Below are 19,972 nucleotides of genomic sequence, written 5' to 3' on the forward strand. Positions count from 1 at the left end.
CCATCGATGGCCGCCACCCACCTCCCACACCGGCTCCCACCCACCAACGAACGTAGCCGTTAATGTCCGGTGCAGAGAGGGCCACAGAGTGGCTCTCTCTGCACCGGATGGCTATAAATGGTTATTGCAGGATGCCTCGATATCGAGGCATCACTGCAATAACCGGAAAGCTAAGGTTAGTTAAAATTTAACACTTTATTTAACATATATTCAAAGACAGACAATTTACTTGAATTGGATCACTCCGTAGAAACAAACAATCATAAATTGTTTCTATATCTTATCATTCCAAGTGACCCAACTGTAACATCATAAAACCAAACCTAAACCGAAAGGTAAAGGTAAAATATAAGGGCTACGTGCTCTATAGGGTACTATAGTGGTGAATTTCGTATTGAATAGGTTTCGAGTTTGAATCGTACAGTGCTCACACAGGCTATGCGCTCAAAGGCGTCCTCCTACCTGCGTACTGCTGAGATTTAACTCAGTCAGCCGATTTCTAGCTGATCCCTATCAATCAATATCTCAACATTCATACAGTCTCAGTGTATCTGTTAGGATTTGTGTAATACTAAAGTTGCTAGGATTTCAAAGGTATATATATATGTGTATTAGCGATTTCCGTTCAAAGTGCTTATCATCACTACTTGAACTAGTTCTGAAAAATATATAGGCACCATAAGCCCTTTTATCAAATCAGATTATTACCCTTAGATCGCTATATCTATATATTGTAAAAATAAACACTTTTGAAGCGGCAACCATAGTAGCCAAACAGATTATTCGTAACTTAGTTTCTAACACCACGCTAAAGTTCCAGAGCACGCCCACCGACGCGTTTCGTCACTTGTACGTGACTTCGTCAGGGCATAGGGCCCGCCCAGCCTCAAATGCCGTCTTTTATCCTCCATAGTTGCCATGGTAACGGCTTTTGTATTGCGGAAGTGTCCACCGCAATATCTACGGCTAGTAAGTGTTATTCGCCGATATTACTGTTAGGTAATGTGTGATATGTCCGATGTAGGCAGAATACATGTCATTTATCTCAAATTGTTATAAGGAGCCTTTATGCAGTAATGTAGAGATATCCTCCAACTGACTGAATGATTTTTACGGACACATCAGCAATTACATATGTATTGTTTGTTTTTCACAATAGTGAGTGCGTTCTATTTCTGAAAATCTTTTTATGAAAATGTAACAGCAGATTATGTTAAACAATGTATTATTTGACATTAGGACGAAGGGTTAGATGTTTATTGAACATAAGTCTATAGGTATACGTATACTCGTTCAAAAGATTTTTATTCTCTAGTGTCAAACTGACAATTCAGTATGCATCTATTGAGTATACAAGAATGTAAAGGAATGTATGTCTATGTGACTTAGTAAGCTTTATAGATGATTTTATCATAGCACATTTTTGTGAAGTTTACACATCCGTTCTATGCTTATATAAATAAAGGAGCCAAATCCTAATTCTGTTGCTCCCTAAGCGGATATGCATGTAATTTCCAACTATATATATAGTCATCTTTAGTAGCTACATCCCTTACTTCTTGCTTTATTACCGATATATAGACTTAGGTATAGATCTTTGATTCGATCTTCAAATTAGAGAGTGATCTCTAGAGAAAGCTCTTATAAGAGATTGCCTCATTTAAACCCTTTGGTGATGCAGATTTTAGTTCATGTATCCATCTGCATTCTTTTTGAAGTAAGAGTTTATTAATATCACCCCTTCTGCCCCTAAGTTTTAGTTGTTCTATGGCAAAGAAATGTATCTGATATTTCTCTTGTGGATGAACTGTGTTCATATGCTTAGCTACTGGTACATTTCTGTCCCATTTTATGTCCCCTATATGTTCAAGGACTCTTGTTCTTAATTCCCTTGAGGTTTCACCTACATAGATTAGGGGACATTTGCACATGGCTACGTATACCACTCTCTTTGTTCTACAGTTCATAAATTCCTTTATAGGGTAATTTTTCCCTGTTTTTGGATGAACAAATTGTTTCATTGGGGACATATTTTTACACGCTTGGCAGCGGCCGCATTTAAAGAACCCTTTAGTTTCTTGAAGCCATGTTTTTTGAGGATTCTGTACAAAGTGACTCCTAGTCAGGGTGTCTTTCAAATTCTGCGATCTCCTATTAGTTATCTTTGGTCTATCAGCGATAACTTCAGACAATTCAGGGTCCTCCTGTAAAACGTGCCAGTGTTTTTGAAATATGTGTTGAATACTGCTGTGTTTTTCATCAAATGTACCTATAATTCTAATTTGCTGACTGTCTTTATTTCTGTCAGTGTCTATTTTTTCCTGTAGTAGGGGTGCTCTCTCTAGTGCCTTAGCTCTTTGGTAAGCTTTTTTGAGGCATCTATTAGGGTAACCCCTTTCTTTGAACCTTTTTCTTAGCTCTTGAGCTTCCAGTTCAAAATCTTCTAATGAACTGCAGTTGCGCCTAGCCCTCAAGTATTGGCCATATGGGATGCCCATCCTTTGGCTTTTAGGATGGTAACTTTTCCAGTTTAGGAGATTGTTAGTGGCTGTCTCTTTCCTAAATAATTTTGTACTTAGGGATCCATCGCACTCTTTTCGAATTTCTAAGTCTAGAAAGGAAATGCTTGTTTCTTCAATCATAGAGGTATAGTGCATACCATGAGTATTGTCATTTAGCCATAACATAAAATCATTAAAGTTCTCTTTGGAACCTGTCCATAGTATAAGCACATCATCGATGTAGCGAATGAATAAATCCATATACTTCATAAAGGGATTCATTTCCTCATTGAGGATATATGTATGTTCTATCCAGCCTAAAAACAAATTTGCATAAGTGGGGGCACAGCATGTGCCCATTGCTGTGCCCCTTTTCTGCAAGTATACTTTATTATCAAAAAGAAAGTAATTGTGTTGTAACACAAAATCAAGTAGTTCAATTACAAAGTCATCAGCCTCACTGCCTTTTGGGTTTGTCATTTTTAAGAAAAATTGTACAGCCTGTTTTCCTAGAGAGTGTGATATATTTGAATATAAGCTCTCAACGTCAATGCTTGCTAGTAGTGTATTCTCGCTAACATAAACATTTTCCAAGCATTTTAGAACTTCTTTCGTGTCTTGGACATATGATGTCAGTGTGTGTACATATTGTCTTAATTTCTTGTCTAAGAAAGTACTGACTTTTTCAGTCAAGCAACCGTTCCCAGATACTATGGGCCTTCCTGGGGGTGACAGTAGGTTTTTGTGAACTTTTGGCAGGCTGTAAAATGTAGCTACTCTGGGTTTCAATTCACTCATATATTGATGTTCTGATTTTGTAATAATTCTTTCACCATACCCTTTGTCTAATATAGATTTCAGTTCTTTTATATATATTAGTGTCGGGTCTTTAGATAAAATTTCATAATTATCTTTATTTGTTAGAATATCAAGACACATCTTTTTGTACTGAGGGTTTGACATGATAACCAAGTTACCGCCCTTATCGGCATTCTTAATTGTTATATCAGTGTTGTTGGTTAATTCTGCCAATGCTTCTCTTTCTTTAAAACTAAGATTCTTTTTAGTTTTACTTTTGCGATTATGGGCTTCAAGTTCTGTAGTTACCAATGTTACAAATTTATCTATCGTTGGATATTTGGAGATTGTGGGCATGAAGGTACTCTTAGGTTTCACAATGCTATTTGTTTGTATAGCATCAGTGTCATCATTTTCATCTAATAATGTTTTCATTAGAGTGACAATTTCTAAATCCTCTTCATCCACTCCCATATCCATAAGGCATGCTTTATTCGCCTCCTTGTGGTATTTGTGTAGTGCCAGCTTTCTGGCAAACAAATGTGTGTCTTTAACCCAATTAAAGGTGTCATATTTAGGGGTAGGGATAAAGGAAAGCCCTTTGGATAGTAAACTATGGTGTTCATGTCTCAGAGTAATTTTTGCCAAATTGATGACTTGCAATTGATTGTCTTTTATTTCTGTTTGTTTGGTTTTCTCTTGTTCTGTTGTCTTGTTTTTACATTTGTTTTTGGTGGGAACAGATCTTTCTCTAAAAAAATCCTAGTAATGGATGGTTCCGTCATAGGTGTTATAGCTGTAGTTGTGGTTATTGGTGTTGATTCTTCTTCTGACAATTCTGACTCTGTAGAAGAACTTTCTACTGTGGTATTTTTATCTTTATTTTCCTGTATCTGTCTCACATTTATACGTCTGTAATTAACTTTATAAATATTGCCTTTTTGATGGTCTGACCAGTCTCTCTGTAGTTTTCTATTTTTTGTTTCACTAAGTTCTTCTTTTAGTTTATCAATATGGAATTTTAGTTTTTGATCTAGAGCCTCAAAATCTTTGTCTGAGGTGAATTTATTGGTTTGTATTCTTGCCTCTTCAACTAATTTTGTTAGTTGCTCATATTGACTTCTTTCATATTCTAATGTCAGTTTCATCAAATCTAATGAGCACTGTGTCAAAATTTCCTGCCACCTTAAGACAAAGTTCTCATCTGGTATGTGAAAAGAAGGTGCTAATTGTATCCTCAGACCCCTAGGAATGAGTTTATTTTTTACATAGTTTTCTAAACTAAAAATCTCCCAAAAGGTCTTAACTTGTTTTTTCATAATTTTAGCTATACTTTTGAAGGCTTCTTCTATGTTTGTAGCTTTTGGACATATATTGCCTACATTTAGTGTAAAGAGCCTTTCGGCCTCCTGCTTCCATTTATCAAAGTCAATATTAGAAGATAGATAGCCCGCCATCGCTATCTATTCTTTTTACCTTTAAGTTCCCAAATTCAAAGGATGTGAATTGAATCACTATTATAATAAGGTTGGTTAGGGAAAGAATTCAAGGATTTGTAGCATTTAAGCTAAGTGCTGAATTAGGCACTATTAGATTAGATAAGGTTAGTTAAAATTTAACACTTTATTTAACATATATTCAAAGACAGACAATTTACTTGAATTGGATCACTCCGTAGAAACAAACAATCATAAATTGTTTCTATATCTTATCATTCCAAGTGACCCAACTGTAACATCATAAAACCAAACCTAAACCGAAAGGTAAAGGTAAAATATAAGGGCTACGTGCTCTATAGGGTACTATAGTGGTGAATTTCGTATTGAATAGGTTTCGAGTTTGAATCGTACAGTGCTCACACAGGCTATGCGCTCAAAGGCGTCCTCCTACCTGCGTACTGCTGAGATTTAACTCAGTCAGCCGATTTCTAGCTGATCCCTATCAATCAATATCTCAACATTCATACAGTCTCAGTGTATCTGTTAGGATTTGTGTAATGCTAAAGTTGCTAGGATTTCAAAGGTATATATATATGTGTATTAGCGATTTCCGTTCAAAGTGCTTATCATCGAAACCTATTCAATACGAAATTCACCACTATAGTACCCTATAGAGCACGTAGCCCTTATATTTTACCTTTACCTTTCGGTTTAGGTTTGGTTTTATGATGTTACAGTTGGGTCACTTGGAATGATAAGATATAGAAACAATTTATGATTGTTTGTTTCTACGGAGTGATCCAATTCAAGTAAATTGTCTGTCTATAGGGTACTATAGTGGTGAATTTCGTATTGAATAGGTTTCGAGTTTGAATCGTACAGTGCTCACACAGGCTATGCGCTCAAAGGCGTCCTCCTACCTGCGTACTGCTGAGATTTAACTCAGTCAGCCGATTTCTAGCTGATCCCTATCAATCAATATCTCAACATTCATACAGTCTCAGTGTATCTGTTAGGATTTGTGTAATGCTAAAGTTGCTAGGATTTCAAAGGTATATATATATGTGTATTAGCGATTTCCGTTCAAAGTGCTTATCATCACTACTTGAACTAGTTCTGAAAAATATATAGGCACCATAAGCCCTTTTATCAAATCAGATTATTACCCTTAGATCGCTATATCTATATATTGTAAAAATAAACACTTGGAGGATAAAAGACGGCATTTGAGGCTGTGCGGGCCCTATGCCCTGACGAAGTCACGTACAAGTGACGAAACGCGTCGGTGGGCGTGCTCTGGAACTTTAGCGTGGTGTTAGAAACTAAGTTACGAATAATCTGTTTGGCTACTATGGTTGCCGCTTCAAAAGTGTTTATTTTTACAATATATAGATATAGCGATCTAAGGGTAATAATCTGATTTGATAAAAGGGCTTATGGTGCCTATATATTTTTCAGAACTAGTTCAAGTAGTGATGATAAGCACTTTGAACGGAAATCGCTAATACACATATATATATACCTTTGAAATCCTAGCAACTTTAGCATTACACAAATCCTAACAGATACACTGAGACTGTATGAATGTTGAGATATTGATTGATAGGGATCAGCTAGAAATCGGCTGACTGAGTTAAATCTCAGCAGTACGCAGGTAGGAGGACGCCTTTGAGCGCATAGCCTGTGTGAGCACTGTACGATTCAAACTCGAAACCTATTCAATACGAAATTCACCACTATAGTACCCTATAGAGCACGTAGCCCTTATATTTTACCTTTACCTTTCGGTTTAGGTTTGGTTTTATGATGTTACAGTTGGGTCACTTGGAATGATAAGATATAGAAACAATTTATGATTGTTTGTTTCTACGGAGTGATCCAATTCAAGTAAATTGTCTGTCTTTGAATATATGTTAAATAAAGTGTTAAATTTTAACTAACCTTATCTAATCTAATAGTGCCTAATTCAGCACTTAGCTTAAATGCTACAAATCCTTGAATTCTTTCCCTAACCAACCTTAATAACCGGAAAGCAGCTGGAAGCGAGCAGGATCGCTTCCAGCTGCTTTCCACACCGAGGACGTGCAGGGTACGTCCTCAGGCGTTAACTGCCTTTTTTTTGAGGACGTACCCTGCACGTCCTCGGTCATTAAGGGGTTAATTTACCTATGCTTTCTTATCATAATAAACCTCACAATCCCTGGCAAGAAGCTGCTTTCAATTGTTCTCTATTATTTTCTATGGGAATTGCCATGCATTTTCCTGGTAACTCTAGGTTTATCTCACTTTGTGAGTTGATAGCTCTTTTTCAAAGGGAGTTAGAAATTGTCTACTGTTTTTGTTTCCACAGTTTCTATTCACATGTGATTTACTATTTCTTACATTAATACGAGACCCTAGTGCTGTTGAGCACTAACACCGCTCAGAGTAAATCAATAGCGCTCCCATGATTGTGCTGGTATTCCAAGTTAAAATTAAAAAGTTATCACTTAAGTGAAAGACTCAGGCGTGCATCTGGAGGTGAGATAATGCAACCAGGATAGCTCCCTTTTCCCATAGAATTCTATGGGCTGTGCTTAAAAAGCCTTATCTCTCTTTCGCTTGAGTGTTAGCCCAAAGGTATAACTCTAGGATTTTTCTAGATTGGAAATCTAAAGGTGTGATATCTTTAGCACAATTAAAACAGGTAGATTCTGAGATGGAAGTTCCATTAGAGACACTGGCATCATGTTATTCTCTCCCACTTTTTTGCTTACCTACAGGCCCACCATTTTTGTAATTATATGTGTGGAAAATTTAAATGGAATTGGTATTGTGGAGATTTAGATAAAGGGAGAAAAATGTATGAAGCAGGTGTACATTGTATATCATTACCTCACAATTTCTTCAGATCACCAGAGTAAGTTCTGTGTAAAAAGTTATACTCAGCTGCTGTCCAGCTGCAGGTAAAAAAAAAATGAAGAAATGAACAGCAGCCAATCAGCATCATCAGTGCTGAGGTCATGAACTCTTTTACTGTGATCTCATTAGATTTCACTTAACTCTCATGAGATTTCATAGTAAAGTTCCTTAAACTGAATAGGAAAATAATCTGAGTGTGTATGAGGCTCACTCCCTTGCCTGTCCCGGGACAGGTATAATGATTTGCTGCTTAGAAGTCCTTTACAATAGGGTGGCATTTTGAGGTACATAGAGATGTTCAGGTGATATTTTCTAGTCAGCTTTTTACAGCTATGTTGTAAGATTTTCAAGTGTTTCAACATTGTGTATCATGGCCCTTTAATGTTTAAGAAGGGAAAAGCGCATATACAAAGTTTGACACAGAAATGGCAGCAGAAGTTAGAGAATATAGAGTAGCTAGACATTAAAACAAGTATTATTCAGATATCTCGGACAATATCCACTATTACTTGAAGAGAATCACATATTAAATGAATTAATAATGCATATTGTACTGCTGCTCACATGATGCATTGGGGATCAGGTTTTACAGGAAAATGCTATAAATGTGTAATAGTCTAAGCTGATATGATATTTTGTTTATGGAGTTCTCCCAAAATTGTCAGGTTAGGCTACAATATTGGTTAAATAAATTTCAGGTCAGGAAAGCACATTTACATTGTGTTCAGATAATTTTTCTACACATCAGGGAAGAGAAATATATTAATAGATAATTTTTTCTTTCTCTTGTGTTTCTGCATGTTATTAAAGAGAAAAAGGGGTTGGATTTAATTTGCGCAAATTCACAAAGTAAGATATCTATCAATGTATTTAGATGAATTGTATAAACTTTTATTTTTTTATTGCTTGTTTCTTCAGAAGAAGGAGTGGGAGATATATTTGAAGAGTACGGTTGTTTTAGTTCTATTTGATATGTTGCGCATATTTTTTTGGATGTTTTTTCAATTTGAAAACTGTGTGAAATTAACCCCATAAAATAAATAAATAAAAAACCTTTTCTCTCTTTCACGCGAGCATTAACCCAAAAGTACGCTAGGACAACTGAGCTAATGCCAAAGGTACATTAAGAATGCTTGAAATACCTATGTTCTTCACAGAGAAGAAAATTTTATTTTTAATTTTAAATATTCTGTATATTTCTCTACCTATCTTTATATTTTTGTAAAATATATATGTATAGCTATAAATCCATATGAATATATATATATATATGTGTGTGTGTGTGAATATATGTATGTATGTGTGCACAAACATATTTACACATACAAACACATGAATATATATATGAATATATATATATATATATATATATATATACTGTATATATATATATAGACATATATACACATGTATACATATATAAATAAATAGACATTGTAACAGAGATATAAATAAATAGACATTGTAACAGAGCTATAAATAAATAGACATTGTAACAGAGCTAAGGGGATTATGTTCAATGGAATAAATGTTTCCTACAAATTATGCAAGGTTTTTGGTGGTATTGAAACATATTATGTTATTGTATATTTCAGGCTGTAATACACTCCACAGTTTGGATGTGGCAGAGAATTGCAGGTGAGGAATCCAGTTCAGGTTTTCCCCTCTTGTTAAGGTTTTCTCACCTACAACTAATTCAGGTCAACTAACTACTGTTAAATAGTGTGTGCTGAGGCAACTAGCTAGAACCTGTATGTGAAAAACAGAAGATATGGATTGTGCTGCTGTCTAGAGGTTCTAGGCCTGTGAGGTTTGAAATCTGTTTTGTAATTTTGCAGTTGTGTATAAAAGTCACACAACTTTAGTTAGAGATACTTTATATTGTTTAGTAAGCACCATTGTGCAAGGATTTATTTTGTTCTTTTGTTTATGTTGAAACTGTCTGCAAATTGTCTGTGAGTAAACAGACCAAGGCTTTTACACCTATTCCAGTGTGTTTGAAGTGTTTCTCTGCTGTGAAGACTGTGTGTCAAAGCTGTTCCTAGGACAAAATTCCCCAGGAGAGGGTTATCTTTGTCACAAAAAAAATACAAATTCCCTGATTAAGCAGCTGGCAGTTACGCAAGTGGAAGCGCATCATTTGCTGAGAGAGGAGCACAGCAGCAATGTGCCTCTCATGTCATACATCAGGAAATCCAGAGCCTGTCTGAGAGGCTGTCCAGCAGTGCGCCACAAGGTTCCAGATTGTTTGGTGTGAGTAATTACTTGCAGAAGATGGTGGCCACAGATGATGTAGAGGCTTAACTGCTGGCATTTGAGTAAACCACTGAGAGGGAAGGATGGCCTGTGACTGAATGAGCGAGTTTACTTGGACCGTTCCTGAGTGAGGAACCGCCGAAAGTTTAATATGATTTGGATCCAGAGCAAGCCAAGGACTGTAAAAAGTTAAAAGCAGAAATCCTGGCACATCTGGGAGTGACAAATGCAGTTTGTGTCCAGAGGTTTCATGCTTGGAATTACAGCAAGGATAAGACAGTCAGTTCTCAGATCTCTGACTTGATACATCTTGCTAGAAAGTGGCTGAAGCCTGAGACCAATTCATCTGGTGTTGTTGTAGAGCTACTTGTGATAGATTTATCCCTGAGAAGCTTTCCCTTTTCTGGTGGATGAGACAGAGTGACCCCCAAACAATTGACCAGCTGGTGGAACTTGTGTAAAGATACGTTGCAGCAGGGGACCTGTTGTATTACTCCACCCCAAAGAGACTTTGGAGCCTGAAGTCCCTACTAAATCATGTAAGACTGTTCAAGGGAGGAGGGAGTATGGTGATGAGCATAGGGATCTTAGAGATTTTTCTGTGAGAGACAATCAGTTTGTGAGTCCCTACAATAGACTTAAAAGGGACTATATCTGCTATAAAATGTTTTAAATGTAAAGAGACTGGGCATATAGCTAGGAACCGTCCTAATGTTTTTTAAGCAATGGAATGTAATTTGGGTAATATAGATTTGTATTCACTATATTGTCGTTCTGTTTGTGCTGCTAACAAAAGTCCCTGTTTAATGACCATCCTTGGTGTACTGTTTGTATAGAAGGGAAAGTGATAAAGGCCCTACTAGATTCAGGGAGTATGGTTACCCTTGTAGACTAAGCATTGTTTCCTAACGTACAAACAGATATTGCACACAAAGTATTCACGGTGACATACATAATAACCCTACAGCAGAGATAGTTATTGAAACTCAGTGTGGCTCTGTAAAGTGGCAGGTTGGTTTGGTACAAAAATTAGCACAAAATATGAGGGGAGGGATTTTCCTTATTTTTTGGGGCTATGGGCCATTGCCAGAAAATCTACTACTGAGCCAGCAGAACATCTAATTAATTCATTTCCATTGTCTGATGTTTTTATTGATAAACCAGATAATAATGTCATGATTGTAAATAAACAGTTAAAGTCTATGAAAATACTAGTTGGTGATAATCCAGAACAAACTGAGGAAGGGCCAACAAGTAGTGCAGAACAAAATATAAGACTAATTGATTTAGAATCTAACCCAGGTATTTTTAAAAGTGCACAGTAGTCTGATACAACTTTGGCAGTGGCCAGAGATAATATCTTGCTAAGAAATGGTTTACAGGTTAATCCAGATAAGCCCCTTACTTATCCTTATTTTGAGGTGTATAATGATTTACTGTATCATTTTGAAAAGAAAGGAGCAGAGGTTACAAAGCAATTATTGGTTCCGCAATCTTATCAGGACACTGTGTTAAAACTTGCCCAAAGCCATATTCTTGGGGGCCACTTAGGGGTGAAAAATGATGACAAAGAGAATTTTCAGAAGGTTTTACTGACCTAGTACTTTTTCAGCAATAACCAGTTACTGTTCCTCGTGCCCTGAATGTCAGCTTACTGTTCAATTTGATACTTACTGCAGTCCCTTAGTGCCTTTACCTGTTATAGAAGTTCCATTTGAACATTTTGTGGGGCCACTTGTAAAGTCTTCTGGGGGGCATCAGTATATTTTGGTAATACTAGACCTCTATAAAATCAATTGCTAAAGAATGAATGCTTATGTTTAGCTGGGTGGGGATTCCGGCCCAGCATACCTGATTTTCAATCCGCCACCCTGGAGGCAGAGGATGCCATAGGAATCAATGGGAGTCTGAAAGCAGTGAAAGCTTATGTTCGATGCTGCCAGATATCCCATTGATTTCTATGGTAGAAAACAAGTAACGTTTACAACATCGCCACCACTAAATAAAGTTATTAACCCCTATCCCGCCGCTCCCGGACCCCGCCGCAACTTTAATAAAGTTATTAACCCCTATCCCACCACTCCCGGACCCTGCCACCACTAAATATATGTATTAACCCCTTAACCCCTGGCCTCCCACATCACTACCGTTAACTAAACCTATTAACCCCTAAACCGCCAATCCCCACATCGCCATAAACTAAATTAAGCTATTAACCCCTAAACCTAATGTAATTTAAAGTTAGCGGGTTGTTAGGTTTAGGGGTAAATAGCTTAATTTAGTTTATGGCGATGTGGGGGGCTGGGGGTTTAGGGGTTAATAGGTTTAGTTAATGGTAGTGATGTGGGAGGCCAGGGGTTTAGGGCTTAATACATTTATTTAGTGGTGGCGGGGTCCGGGAGTGGCGGGAATGGGGTTAATAACTTTATTAAAGTTGCGGTTCGGTCCGGAAGCAGCGGGATAGGGGTTAAACATTTTAGTATAGTGGCAGCGTTTAGTGACAGGATATAAATATAGTTGGGAAAAAGCCGAATAGCAGCGAGATCGATGACTGTTAGTTAATAACAGTCCGATGCTCATCGCCCCATACTTGGTGCAAGGCTTTTGATGGCTTTTTTTATAAATATGGAGTGCGTATTCAGGTCTGCGGCTGCAATTTTAGGCGAGCGTATTGGTGCCGGCGAATGCAGCATAGTTGAGGCTTTCATAAATATCCCTCATAATCAGGTCTCTACATAAATATATTGCAATGTGTATATAAATTTTAACTTATCTAAAGAATTTAGGAATACATATTAATTTCAATTGTTTCGTATATACATTTTAATTGGAAGTTATTTTAAAGTATAAATAAATTGTATTATAACCTTGCTATATACTAACACAGCAGCATACTTAGATGATGTGGTAATGCACATTGAGTATTGGGAATCCCATCTTCCAAAAGTACAAACAGTCCTGAATTAAATCTGAAATGCTGATTTTACAACTAACCCTAGCAAATGTACAATTGGTGAAACCCCAGGATGTCAAAATTGAAGCCATACAAAAGTGGACAAGGGCATTAACTAAGAAGCAAGTAAGGGCATATTTTTGTTTCATTTGATATTACAGGAAATTTATTTCTAACTTTGCAACGATTGCTATCCCTTTAATTTGCCCGTTTATGGGCGTGCAATAAAGTAGTGCTCCACTTTTAATCTAGCCCTATATGGGTGTTCTCTTTCAATTAAAATCGAAAAGGAGGAACAGCACCACAATAATTATGCTTATAGAGTTACTTTAACTTTTTAGAGTTCTGATGTCCCACTAAAGTAACTCTATAAGCATTATTATTGTGGTGCTGTTCCTCCTTTTGGATTTTCTCTGGATTTGAGGTTTGGCAGAACCTGGGAACGTGCACACCTGCTGCTGCAGTACCTATGCTGTGCCCTTTCTATTTCTATTGTTCTCTTTCAATTCACAGTGGTAGTATTAGTTAAAAAAAGGAAAATAATTTTCCTCTCCCCATTTTTAGGGATGAATGTTTTGTTGACAATAAAGTCAAATCCCCAGTCAGAGCCCATTAAAAAGGAGCAACACACAGCAATTAGATGTAGCTTATAATATTGCAGAAGAGAGTATAAATGGCCTCACACCAGAACTAAATTTTACAGATCTATTCTTAATTAAAATGCATAAACTCCGGGGACTTCCGGTGGGCAGGCATAGTAGTCGGTCGCAGGAGAGAAGAGCTCTGTGTACAACCAGGCCTAAATTTCAACTACACGGGCCCCGCAGAATCTTTTCCGTAACCAGAAGGGAACTGGTCTGGAACTGTCAGAAGTGGCAGTAGAGCTGACTGAGGGATGGATCCCTCAACACCAAAGGTTGTCTTTAAAGAGTGCGAGAAGAAGGTGCGAGACAGGAGCTCCCGCCATCTTGGCTGCCATGCACATGAAAACAGCACAGAGATTCTGACAAGGGACTAAGATCACAGGCAAGTGATAACACACTGGGCAGTGTGAGACTGAGCGCATCTTCTTACCTAGTAGGTGAAGTGTGCAGCAAGGGCAAAATAACAGGGAATGAAGCAGTTGGACGCTCTCTATAATGGTCAACTTTATTGCTGCTAACACCGCAATATAAAAGCAAAGCATAGACAGCCCAAATTGCACAATCAACAAATTACATCCACTTTAAACATTCTAATCACTTGAGCGTTGGAGGGCACAGACACTGCAAAGGGAACCCTGGCCAGGGAAAAAGATAAGACTGAGCCCCCCCCCCCCCCCCTTCCTGCACAGACATTGCAGGCCCTCTACTGAAACATATGAGAGTAGACAGTTATTTTTCAAGCTCCCCAAAGAGCTGCAGAATCATCATGGCAGCAAAATCCAAGCAAGCAGAGAGGCGAACTAAGCATGCAGCAGAAATGCACACTGCCCCACAATCTCCACCAATCTTGGAAGATTCAACTTCAGATACCACTCACCCAATAGTTCAACAGATGATGGCTCTGTTTCTTCCCAAGATGGATCAACTTCAGTCAGGGATGGATTCACTAGTGTCAGATGTTAAACAAGTTTCCAACCTCATTAATCTGGTGGAACAAAGAATCTCTGATCTTGAAGACCAACAAAATGATACGCAAACCCCGGTCTCTGGCATGGAAAGACAACTTACATATATTAAAGGACAGAGTCAAGGATCTTGAAAACAGATCAAGACGAAATAACCTTAGAATAGTTGGGCTTCCGGAATCTGTTTTAAATAAAGATTTCATGGACTTTGTTCAACACCAATTACCAAAGCTACTATACATTCCACTGGGAATGCTACCTATTGTTGTGGAAAGAGCCCATCGCATAGGTCCTGAAACTGCTATAGGTGATTGCAGAGGCCCCCGGCAAGTAATATTTAAGCTTCTAAGATATCAAGCCAAAGTAGCCATACTTTAAGCTTACTGGGGGATTCCGGAGCTGAAATACCCGGAAAAGAGGTTGCTAATTTTTCAAGACTTTTCTGCTGAGGTCACTCGTAGAAGAAAAGAGTTTGCCCCCTACTGCTCCAGACTGCATGGGGAAGGACGCAGAGCAAATCTCATGTACCCGGCAAAACTCCGACTGCAAACCCCTGCAGGTCCTAAGTATTTTAGTTCACCAAAAGAACTCCAGCTCTTCCTTGCTAAAGCACATCCCCGAGTACGCCAACCAGATTGAAATCTGCTTAATTCCTTTTGGGATGAAGAAGAATTTCCAAGGGTATGAGGTGGTCTAGTCAAGATGGCAGCCAAAATAGAGTTACAGCAGCAGGACTTTTCCTGCAGGTTATTTTTTTGTATGTTTGTTGCAGGTTGGTTATTTAGTCTAATGAATGAAAAGACACCTGAGCCATGGAGCTTGTTTCATATCTACCACTTGCTTAAGGACAGGTTTTATGTTAATGGGTTATATTAGTTCGTACCTGTTTGTAATGATTATTTTTTCCTAATTAAATAAACTGTTGGACTCCTGTGGAACTATACCTTTCTCATTGCCTCACAGTCTGTGGGCAACAGATATGCTGGACTGCACAAAGAATGAATATCTAGACATCTGGGGGTATGTAAACAGTATATGTTTGGAGTGTTGTATAACAAGTTTAGCAGAGTGTTCATTGTCAGATATAGCCTTGCTCAGGAGATGGTATGTTGTCTGGCTGTGTACCCACCACATATAGCCTAAATGTCTTTGAATGCTAGCATTAAGATTGTCTCATGGAATCTAGGGGGAGTCACATCCCCTGCAAAAAGGTCAATGATACTTGCTAGGTTACATAGAATGCATGCATTCCTTATCCATAATTCAAAGCCTGTTTACAGGCTAAATGGAATGATTATGCCACTCTGAACATCCCCAGTAGAGATGACACTGACCTGTACTGGCACGCATCTAAGGCAGTGATGAGAGGAGAGATCACCTCATTCACAGACAATTTTTGTAAGCGTAGGAAGCAATCCTCAGAAACCTTAGCGTAACAGGTGTTCTCGGCTTATAGCAAATATTTAGCCAACCCCTCTCATGAATATAAGATAAATTATTACACAAAGAAAAAAGACAGAAATGGATTCCTTTCATTGGTTGATAATTCAGACAGAGTTCTATGCAGGGGAAATACTACCGCTTTGGTAACAAGGCTGGCAAATTACTGGCTAACTAGATCACATGTTTCAGTGCTAAGAGTGGGGAAAGACAGGAAAACTAACAATAAAGATATTGCAGAGGGATTTCCAAACTTTTATAGCTCTCTCTACAAAAGCCAAACACCTGACGAATCACAGCAGCACAGGTTCTGGGATAGGGTAACCCTACCTAGGATCATCACTGACCAGGCGCACAGTTTACACTCACCTATAATGCTCCCTAGCCCTATATCGTTATTAAATTGTGATTAAAAGATTTTGGCTAAGATACTAGCTGACCGTTTTGCTATTATGATGCCACATATTGTACACTAAGACCAGTCAGGATTAATTAAGAATAGATCATCAGTCGCAAACATTAGAAAAGCATTGCTAGTACTTACTCACTATAAAAATAAGGAGCAAGGGGATGCTTCTGGGCAGTGGCCATGATGGTCGTGTATTTTAGAAAATGAATAGTCTGGCATATATTTCTGCTGCATATAGCCGGTCTATGGTACCATTCCTGATCACATATGACATATTCTAAAACTACAAATTTCCTTGAGCAATTTGATCTGCGTTATGTTGCCAACTTCATCCCTGAGGTACCGGAACGAGAAGGTACGCAGTAGCGGCCTAGAAAGAGATAGCAGAGAAGGGATCCTTCTCTTTCGGCGAACATAGGCTGATTCAGAGTTTTCGAGGCATAGACGTCTGAAATTTGTTTGGCAAATGGAGGCCCTCGACCGATGGGAGACTATGGTGACCCAGCTTATACTAGATTCCTTTAGAGACTTTGAAGAAGAGCTGCACAAACTTCTCTTTCTACCACAACCTACCGAGGGAGTAATACCCGCCACCGTCGACAAGACACTTTGGGATCATACCCGTGAGCCTCCGCCTTCCCTATTGTCTCCAGTCAGAGTAAAGGCACTTCAGTAGTATGGTCGGGTGGAGCACGCTGGCAACACATCTAGAGGAGTCCTGTTCCCTCTGGAGCATAGGCGGAGGAAACCTGTGATTACCGGAGATCAGAATGAGGTCCCGGAATCTCCCGATGCTGAAGAGCGGTTGGTACTCCTACCTATAGAGAGAGTGGAGGCCTTTCCTAATTTACTGGAGGAGACTGCTTAGCTTTGTGGCACCCGAGAAGCAGTGGTGGTCGAGCCCGAGAAGCAGAGAGGGTCCTGTGTAGGAATGATGGCCCCAGTGGATTCGGATCCAGGGGGTGTTATTTGCGGTACTCACCCGTTCCTGACTTGTGGAGATAGAGGCATACCGGGAGGTAAGCCTTGCCCTTTTGATGAACACTGGTCCCTTTTACTACCTGGACAGACACCGGACTTTAATCTTTGGGACTGGCAACTTTACTCAGAGCTCCACACTCACTTAGCCTTAGCCCTCTCAAGCCTATGGTTATCTTTCCGGAAAAAAATTGTCATTGGAGGGTCCTACTGCCTTCTCCATATATTCTGTCTTGAGCAGAGTCTCTGGCCGTTCAGGAATAGGCTAAACCCTTCTTCAATCAAGCTAGTGGAGGTCTTTTTTCAGGTTCTCAGTGCCTTCACATAATCATCTAGATAAACTAAAGAATCCTTTCACTGCCTTCCTATCATACCATGCAGTATTTATGGTACACTATGTTTGAGGACTGGGGTCTGATCCTTTGGAATACCCATAGACATTATTAAGAGGTTTCCTTTTTATTTTTCATTTTTTTACTCTTAATTGCAGCACATTATATATTTTGTCCCTACTTAGAGATGCACTTTCATCCTGGTGAAGATTTTTCTTTGTAAACTCCTAGAATGTATTTGATACAAACTTCCATATTGCATCTTATCATGACTGTTATATATTAATTGCTCAGTATGGTGGTAACTAGTGTTCAGGTCTCTACCATTTAAGACATGTCTACCTGTGCTTATGTTAGAGACACTAGGATTAGTGGATTATATGTTTACAACCTTAATGGTTTGACAGCAACAGCCACCCTATGTTTGGTTTAGAGCCTCTTTGTAATAGTAATGTTATTTCTTCTCTCCTGTTTATCTTACTTTTCTTAAATAAGTTCAGTTAGATATAGTTGTTGAGGGGTCACTCTGGCCTATCCTCCTTAAATAGTATCTACATGATAGGATAGATTTAGTTGAAAGTTCCTCTGTTTAGATACAACATATGACCTCACGTACACCTTAGAGTGCGACATGGTGAGTGAATATAAACTCTTCTAGATAGGATGGTTTGAGGTGCGATAATCCGTATGTATACTACCTATGTTTTAATACCTGTTTGTAGTGGTTACCTTGTGGTTAATTTAGAGTATATCCCTGTTACAAATAATTTTTGCGGGTCTATATTAGTTTGACACATTTGAATTGCCTTCACATAAGTGAGCTTACTTATCTATAGTGACAGCACCTTTAGGTACTAATTATATCCCACGCTTACTTTCTCATGGTGTGGTCCATGGTGGGCCCTGCTGCCAGCGGCCGAGGTGGGGAGCCAATCATATCTATACCTTTGCCTTAATAGGTCATGAGGATATTTCTTTAGTAAATGTACTAGATTTCTAGACCCCCCCCAAGTATAAATAGCATGGTACCTATTACAATATTTATTTGATATTTGACTATCTATACATATATCCTATTGTCTACCTTATATACAACCTATCTTCTACCCTAGCCTCCGTTTGACATGATTAGTAATAGGTGGCAGAGGTGTTAGGCCTCTACAACGCATAAATAGCACACACTCTAATTGTCTTTAGTTCCTTCGCTCAGTATACAGCCAAACCAAGTAGTCCTACAGCTCTTCCAAATCTGGATGTCTGTTTCTGAGAACGGCGAAACACTTAATTTAGACCACCACTTAAACTCAGCTTGTCTGGAAGCTTACCATAACAGATCTAGCTTATACTTTTGTTTTTGAGACATAGGGATCTCTTCTCTGTATGCTTAAAGGGACAGTAAAGTAAAAAAAAAATCTTTCATGTTTTAAATAGGGCATGTAATTTTAAACAACTTTCCAATTTACTTTTATTACCAATTTTGCTTTGTTCTCTTTGTATTCTTAGTTGAAATCTAAATCTAGGAGGTTCATGTGCTAATTTCTTAGACCTTGAAGACTGCCTCTAATCGGAAAGCATTTTGACAGTTTTTCACCACTAGAGGGAGTTAGTTCATGTGTTTCATATATATAACATTGAGCTCCGGCACGTGAAGCTCCTAAGAGCAAGCACTGATTGGCTAAAAATGCATGTCTGTCAAAAGAACTGAAATAAGGGGGCAGTTTGCAGAGGCATAGATACAAGGTAATCACGGAGGTAAAAAGTATATTATTATAACTGTGTTGGTTATTCAAAATTGGGGAATGGGTAATAGAGGGATTATCTACCTTTTTAAACAACACACATTCTGGTGTTTACTGTCCCTTTAACTTATAATACATATTGTTGACAAAATATCATATGATTTCAATCCTTTGGTCCAACAGTGGACTATTTTGTTATTTTATCTCCTCTTTAAAGTCCCCCATTATGTCTATAATGTAGTCCAGGAGGTCCAAAAGAGGTCTCTTTAGTTCTCTGGGGGAATTCATTTCATTTAATATATTACCATTCTTCAAGAGGACACTTCCTATTAGAAAACTGAGGTTCAATGCTCAATATTTATTCATATTTTCAAGCAACATTTGTATTAATGGATGGTGTTTTTTGGTGACTATGTAACTGTCAATTTTGTTTTTGACTTGACATTTTGTGTAATAACTTGTTTGTCTTATCTTAAAACCTCAATAAAAACATTTTTACAAAAAATAAGGAGCAAAATGAAGAAAAGAAAGTCTTAGCAAATGCTTGCCTTCTCGCGCTAGATGCAGAGAAGGCATTTGATAGGGTGGAGTGGCAACACTTGGCCTATACCATAACA

The sequence above is a fragment of the Bombina bombina genome, chromosome 5 (assembly GCF_027579735.1).
Source record: "Bombina bombina isolate aBomBom1 chromosome 5, aBomBom1.pri, whole genome shotgun sequence".
Lineage (NCBI taxonomy): Eukaryota > Metazoa > Chordata > Amphibia > Anura > Bombinatoridae > Bombina > Bombina bombina.